The sequence below is a fragment of the Trachypithecus francoisi genome, unplaced genomic scaffold, assembly GCF_009764315.1.
Source record: "Trachypithecus francoisi isolate TF-2019V2 unplaced genomic scaffold, Tfra_2.0 Lachesis_group5, whole genome shotgun sequence".
In the NCBI taxonomy this organism is placed as follows: Eukaryota; Metazoa; Chordata; class Mammalia; order Primates; family Cercopithecidae; genus Trachypithecus; species Trachypithecus francoisi.
The window spans coordinates 79948628-79956011 of record NW_022681470.1 but is presented as its reverse complement, the minus strand read 5'-3'; positions in this window follow the sequence as shown (position 1 = coordinate 79956011).

Sequence of the window (7384 nt, the reverse complement as noted above, 5' to 3'; positions counted from 1 at the left end):
GAAAGGTCTGGGTTCAAATTCCAGTGTGGCTGAAGCCCCCCACCTAGCTGGGCCTTACCGTTATTCTATAAAATGGGATGGTCTGGAAAGGTTGATATAAAGTGCTGAACATGGTTCTTGGCAAATGTTTTTTCTCAATAAATAGAAACATTGTTTTATGTTAACATTTTTGAAAAAGGAAAAGCAACAAAAATTAAGAAAAAAACAGGTGTGGCCTTTTGGACCCAGTTATTTACCTGTATTTATAGCACAAGGGCTTTTTCTGCTGGATTGAATTAGAATCTTTGTATTTTAAATATTCCTAAAGGAAACAAGCAAGACCTTTGATGGATGGTCTACAAATAATATGACTAACATCTGAATAAGTCAATCCAAGATTCATGCATCTAAACCAATCTGCCACCAAGTAAGAGTCAACTCAGCCCCACAAAAAATGCGGAGCCGACTTCTATGTTGTTTTCATAGTTACGAAGGTAGCCTTTAGCTCAGTGAGTAGAGGCAGCTCTTTGCTTCTGCCCATCAGTCCCATAGTGATACCACTGCCAGTTGTTTAATTACAACTCCCCTCATGCCTATACCAAGAACTCCCAGATAATCTTATCAATGGAACTGAATCATCAGTCAATACACTCTTCAGTAGGCTGCATCCGAGACAAATTTTTCCAAATGAAGGACAAATAAAAGTGATAACTGTACTTTCATTCTTTTTGGGTACATCATGATGGAATGAAAAATATCTGGGCTGTAATTCAGAACACCTGAATTGTGTTGCCATCTGTATTCATCTAAAGTGGGGCTCTAAAATATTTCACTGAACCCCTCTTGGACTTCATTCATTCATATGCTCACTGGTAATATGATATCTACCTTGCTGACTTAATTGTCTTGAGAGAATTGAAGATCAAATGAAATGCAGTGTGAGAAAATACTTTCTAAACTGTAATGCTTCGTACAAATGAGTTGTTATACTTTCTCTAATCTCAGGTACAACCTGTTCATCTTTAGACTGTGAGAGAGGGAGTCTGAAGGCAGATAGATAGTTACATCAGTAAACTATGTGAGAAGCTACTGAGCTAGAACATTTCTTTTTATATTTTTTTCTGTTATGATCCATGACCTGATTTAGGATAAACACCTGACTCTCAACATCACTTTTTAAAAGACACTTGCATTGGGCGTGGTGGCTCACGCCTGTAATCCCAGCACTTTGGGAGGCCGAGGGGAGTGGATCTCTTGAGCCCAGGAATTCAAGACCAGCCTGGGCAACATGGTGAAACCACCATCTCTACCAAAAAAAAAAGTAAAAATTAGCTGAGCGTGGTGGCACACACCTACTGTTCCAGCTACTGGCACCACTGCACTCCAGCCTGGGTGACACTGAGACCCTGTCTTGGAGGAGAAAGTTAAAAGGCACATGCTATATGAAACTGTGTGTGTGTGTGTGTGTGTGAATGTGTGTATTACTGCTATGGGCTGAATTGTGTCCCCTAAAAAAGAATGGTTGAAGTCCTACCCCCCAGTACCTCAGAATGTGACCTCATTTGGAGATAGTTTTTACAGAGAGAATCATGTTAAAATGAAGTCATTATGGTGGGCACTAATCCAGTATGACTGGTGTCCTTATCGAGGGGAAATTTGGACATAAATGCGCACAGGGAGAAGGAGCACCCATGTGAATGTGAAGACAGAGCTCGGGGTGATGCATCCACAATCCAGGAATGCAAGATCGCTGGCAGACCCCACCAAGTTAGGGATCAGGCATGGAGCAGTGTCCCTTGCGGCCTTCAGAAGGAACCAACCCTGACAACATCTTAATCTCAGACTTCTGGGCTCCAGAGCTGTGAGACAATAAATTTCTGTTGTTTAAGCCACCAAGTTTGTGGCTGTGTTACACCAGCCCTAGATAATTTTTTAAAGGATTATATTTGCTTCAAAAGTGGAAACTGAAGTGATTTCAGATACTCTGGTCCTAGCTTATAGTTTCAGAGTTATTTCATAAGTTCACCTAACGTTCAGTGAAAATGTGTTTTCTGTTCTTTTCCATCCGTAACTTATCTAAAAGCTCCACTCAACTTTCATTATGATATTCTTAATCCCCTGCAGCCAAATGTCATCTCTCCATCCTCGGGATCCCTAATGGCAGTTTGCTCCTCCCTTATTGTTACCTTAATCTTATATCTGCCTGTATTATTTGGATACTTTAATCCTTTTTTCTCAGAGCATAAACTCCTTGAAAAAGTTTGTTTTATATGTCAGTTTTCTGTTAAACATTTCTCTTCCAGCATAATACTTCGCACAAAATAGTATGTATTTGCTGAATTGACACCAAGACATCTTTGTAAAATTATTGCATGATTATTATATAATTTTATATATATATAAATAATATATATATATATGGAGAGAGAGAGAGAGACGGAGTCTTCTCTGTCACCCAGGCTGGAGTGCAATGGTGCAATCTCTGCTCACTGCAACCTCCGCCTCCTGGATTCAAGTGATTCTCCTGCCTCAGTCTCCTGAATGTCTGGGATTACAGTCGCATGCCACCATGCCCAGCTAATTTTTTTTTTTTTAGTAGGGACGGGGTTTCACCATGTTGGACAGGCTGGTCTCAAACTCCTGAGCCTGTGATCTGCCCACCTCGGCCTCCCAAAGTGCTGGGATTACAGGCGTGAGCCACCACGCTTGGCTGTAATTACATATACGATTATATATAAAACGTAGTATGTTACGTATTTTAATAATCAGAAACTCATGCTGTCACTGTCTGATCAGATTATGCCCACCAATCTTTCTCTGCTAATCTTGCAGTGACTCTGCTCAAAACAATAAGATCTCCATATTTTTCACGGCAAAGGGAAAACGGAGACATAAATGTCATGGGAAGATCAGAAAATACTCTCAGGTCCTACATGAATGAGATAATACACTCATTCTTACATATCCCAGGGTTAGATGGCTCTGAGAAGGTAATGGGGGTGAATTCACTGGCTGAAATTAGTCCAGTGTTACTCCTCCTGCTTAAGCCTCCAGAACCATGACATTCTGTGACATTTGAGCAAATAACCCAGAAGAAATACCACAGTCAACAGTGAATCATGGATGACATTTATTTTATTTTAATTTTTTTTTATTTTGAGACAGGGTCTCACTCTGTCACCCAGGCTGAAGTGCAGTGGTGCAATCATGTCTCATTGCAGCCTTGAACTGCTGGGCTCAAGCAATCCTCCTACCTCAGCCTCCTGAGTAGCTGGGACCACAGCCATGCACCATCACATCTGGCTAATTTTTAATTTTTGTTTTTGTTTTTTTTTGTAGAGACAGAGTCTCACTATGTTGCCCAGGCTGGTTTCAAACTTCTGGGCTCAAGCTGTCCACCCACCCACCTCAGCTTCCCAAAGTGTTGGGATTATAGGTGTGATCCATGTTTTAGAAAGCACCACTTAACTAGGTACACTTTTTTTTTTTTTTTTTAGGCAGAGTTCCACTCTGTCACTCAGGCTGGAGTGCAGTGGTGTGATCTCGGCTTACTACAGCCTCTGCCTCCCGAGTTCAAGTGATTCTCCTGCCTTGGCCTCCTGAGTAGCTGGGATTACAAGCGTGTGCCACCACACCCAACTGATTTTTTTTTTTTTTTTGTATTTTTAGTAGAGACAGGGTTTTGCTATGTTGGCCAGGCTGGTCTTGAACTCCTGGCCTCAAGTGATCCACCCACCTCAGCCTCCCAAAGTGTTGGGATTATAGGCGTGAGCCACTGCACCTGACCAACTAGGTGTAATATTGAACAGTACAAACAGGAAAGCAGGACTATGCTGATGATCATTCTGACTACTCCCTCCTATATCTGTCTGTCTGTCTGTCTGTCTATGTATCTATCTATCTATCTATCTATCTATCTATCTATCTACCTACCTACCTACCTATCTATCTTTCCATCTATCCATCTATCTGCCTACCTACCTATCTACAGAATCTCCCTCTGTCACTCAGGCTGGAGTGCAGTAGTGTGATCACAGCTCACCACAGCCTTGAACTCCTGTGCTCAAGCAATTCTCCCACCTTAGCCTCCCAAGTAACTAGGACTACAGGTACCTGCCACCACGCCCTGCTAATTAAAAACAATTTTTTATAGCAACAGGGTCTTACTATGTTGCCCAATCTGGTCTCAAACTTTTGGGCTCAAGTGATTCTCCTGGCCTCCCAGGAGGCCTCCCAAAGTCCTGGGATTATAGGCATTAACCACACCTGGCCAATTTTGTTTATATTTTAAATGCAATTTGGGGGTTTCATAATCCAGAACATTGTGAGTATAGACTTGGCTAGACTGAGATTCACTGTCCCTTCTTTTTTTTTTTTTTTTTTTTTTTTTTTTGAGGCGGAGTCTCGCTCTGTCGCGGACTGGAGTGCAGTGGCCGGATCTCAGCTCACTGCAAGCTCCGCCTCCGGGTTTACGCCATTCTCCTGCCTCAGCCTCCGAGTAGCTGGGACTACAGGCGCCCGCCACCTCGCCCGGCTAGTTTTTTGTATTTTTAGTAGAGACGGGGTTTCACTGTGTTAGCCAGGATGGTCTCGATCTCCTGACCTCGTGATCCGCCCGTCTCGGCCTCCCAAAGTGCTGGGATTACAGGCTTGAGCCACTGTCCCTTCTTGATGATACCCTGGCCAATGCCGTTTCTGGCGATCAGTTGGGCAGCCAGGTAGGGCACCCTCTGTAGCAGCACATCTGGAACAAGAAGAAACTTGGACTTCATCTGCATTTCTTTTTTTTTTTTTTTTTTTGAGACGGAGTCTCGCTCTGTCGCCCAGGCTGGAGTGCAGTGGCGGATCTCAGCTCACTGCAAGCTCCGCCTCCCGGGTTTACGCCATTCTCCTGCCTCAGCCTCCTGAGTAGCTGGGACTACAGGCGCCCGCCACCCTCGCCCGGCTAGTTTTTTGTATTTTTTAGTAGAGACGGGGTTTCACTGTGTTAGCCAGGATGGTCTCGATCTCCTGACCTTGTGATCCCCCCGTCTCGGCCTCCCAAAGTGCTAGGATTACAGGCTTGAGCCACCACGCCCGGCCTCATCTGCATTTCAAATGGAAGCTTTTGCCAGTAAGGAAATTCAAGGTGGACCAGAACCATGAAAAATGCTGAAAGGAGAGTTAGCTTAAGTGCCAAATGTCCCCATGGACTTACACCTTGGTTCATGCCTGTTTGGGTTTGGGGCTGTGTGAGTTTGGGACTCATGTTCTGCATTTATTCATTCAACAAATATTTATCAAAACCTGTTATGTGCAAGGGATGTGAACAAAGGAAAACACATTTTTATTTTATTTTATATTTATTTTATTATTATTTTTTGAGATGGAGTTTCACACTTGTTGCCCAGGCTGGAGTGCAATGGCATGGTCTTGGCTCACTGCAACCTCTACCTTCTGGGTTCAAGCGATTCTCCTGCCTCAGCCTCCCAAGTAGCTGGGATTACAGGCACCTGCCACCACACCCAGCTAATTTCTTTTTCTTTTTCTTTTCTTTTTTTTTTGAGACAGAGTCTTGCTCTGTCACCCAGGCTGGAGTGCAGTGGCACAGTCTTGGCTCACTGCAACCTTTGCCTGCTGGGTTTAAGCAATTCTCCTTCCTCAGCCTCCTGAGTAGCTGGGACTACGGGCATGTGCCACCATGCCTGACTATTTTTTCTATTTTTAGTAGAAATGGGGTTTCACTATGCTGGCCAGGCTGGTCTTGAACTCCTGACCTCGTGATCCACCTGCCTTGGCCTCCCAAAATGCTGGGATTACAGATGTGAGCTACCGCGCCCAGCCGCTAATTCTTGTACTTTTAGGAAAGATGGAATTTCACCATGTTGGCCAGGCTGGTCTTCAGCTCCAGACCTCAAGTGATTCACCTGCCTCGGCCTCCCGAAGTGCTGGGATTTCAGGTGTGAGCCACCGTGCCCGGCCACGAAACACATTTTTAAAATACTAATGTGGGAACATATACTAAGTGAGGATGAGTGTCCCTACAGCAGGTATAGATTTGGCAAAAGAAGGCACCCAGTTGTCCTGTGCTTCCTGGGGAAATTGTCCCAAACAGTCCTTGTTGACTCCTTGTTTTCACTGTACTACCCTCCCTCTTTTATGGTCTGAATGTGTCCCTCCCTACCTCAGATTCATATATTGGAATGTAATCGCCAATGTGATAGTATTAAGAAGTGGGGCCTTTGGTCCGTGATTAGGTCACGAGGGCAGAGGCCTCATGGAAAGGATTAGGGTCCTTATAAAAGGCCTTGAAGGAGTGGATTTGAACCATTCTGTCCCTTCCACCGTGGGAGCAACAAGTAACCATCAATGAGGAACAGGACCCTCATCAGACACTGAACCTGTTGGCATGTCTTATTTTTTTTTTATTTTTAGAGATGGTCTTGCTCTGTTGCCCAGGCTGGAGTGCAGTGGCATGATCATAGCTGACTGCAGCCTCAAACTCCTGGGCTCAAGCAATCCTCCTGACTCAGCTTCCCAAGTAGCTGGAACTACAGGTGTGCACCACCATGCCTGGTTAATTTTCTTTTTGCATTTGTAGAGATGGGGTCTCACAATGTTGCCCAGTCTGGTCTCAACCTCTTGGGCTGGAGTAATCCTCCTGCCTCAAGCTCCCAAAGTGCTGGGATTATAGGCATGAACCACCATGGCCAGTCCCTACTGCCTTGTTGATCTTGGACATCCCTGCCTCCAGAAATGTGACAATACATTTCTATTATTTATAAATTACAGTCTGTGGTGTTTTGTTACAGCAGCATGGACTAAGATTCCCCTTCTTTTCCTTCACTGTGTCCTCTTTCCTGTCCTTGGTCCTTACTGTGGATGCAAGATTCATGAAATGCCCTCTCTTCCTACCATTCCAAATATACACCTTGCCAGATCCCAGGAGTTATGCAGCGCACCCTGCCTCCTGCCATGGCCCCTCCATATGCCCCACCCCCTTGGGGCCCTTCAGCACTGTAGGAACGATTGAAGCTTTCCTTCTACAGAGTGTGAAGTCTGGGATGATGTAATATATGGTGTTCTCATGCTGACTCTGGGCCACTCAGCCTGTGAAGAAACGGTAAAAAAAAGTGTGAATTTCCAGGCATCCCCACAGACAGCAGGAATTCTTCCCAGTTTTAAGGAATCGAGCACCTCTGCCACTGACACCATTGGACTTTCGGCTAAGCAAAGGTGTGCCCCCATAACACTAGCAGCACTAGAGTGGGGATTCATGTTTAGATGGGTTGGGGGAAGGGGGAAGGGACACCTCCCACTGCTTTCAAAGGGAGCCCGCAGGAGGGACACTGCTCAGAAACCACCTTAGCAGGGAGAGGCGGGGAAGAGGAGGAAGGAGGAGAAAACAGGGTGGAGTGGGGAGAGG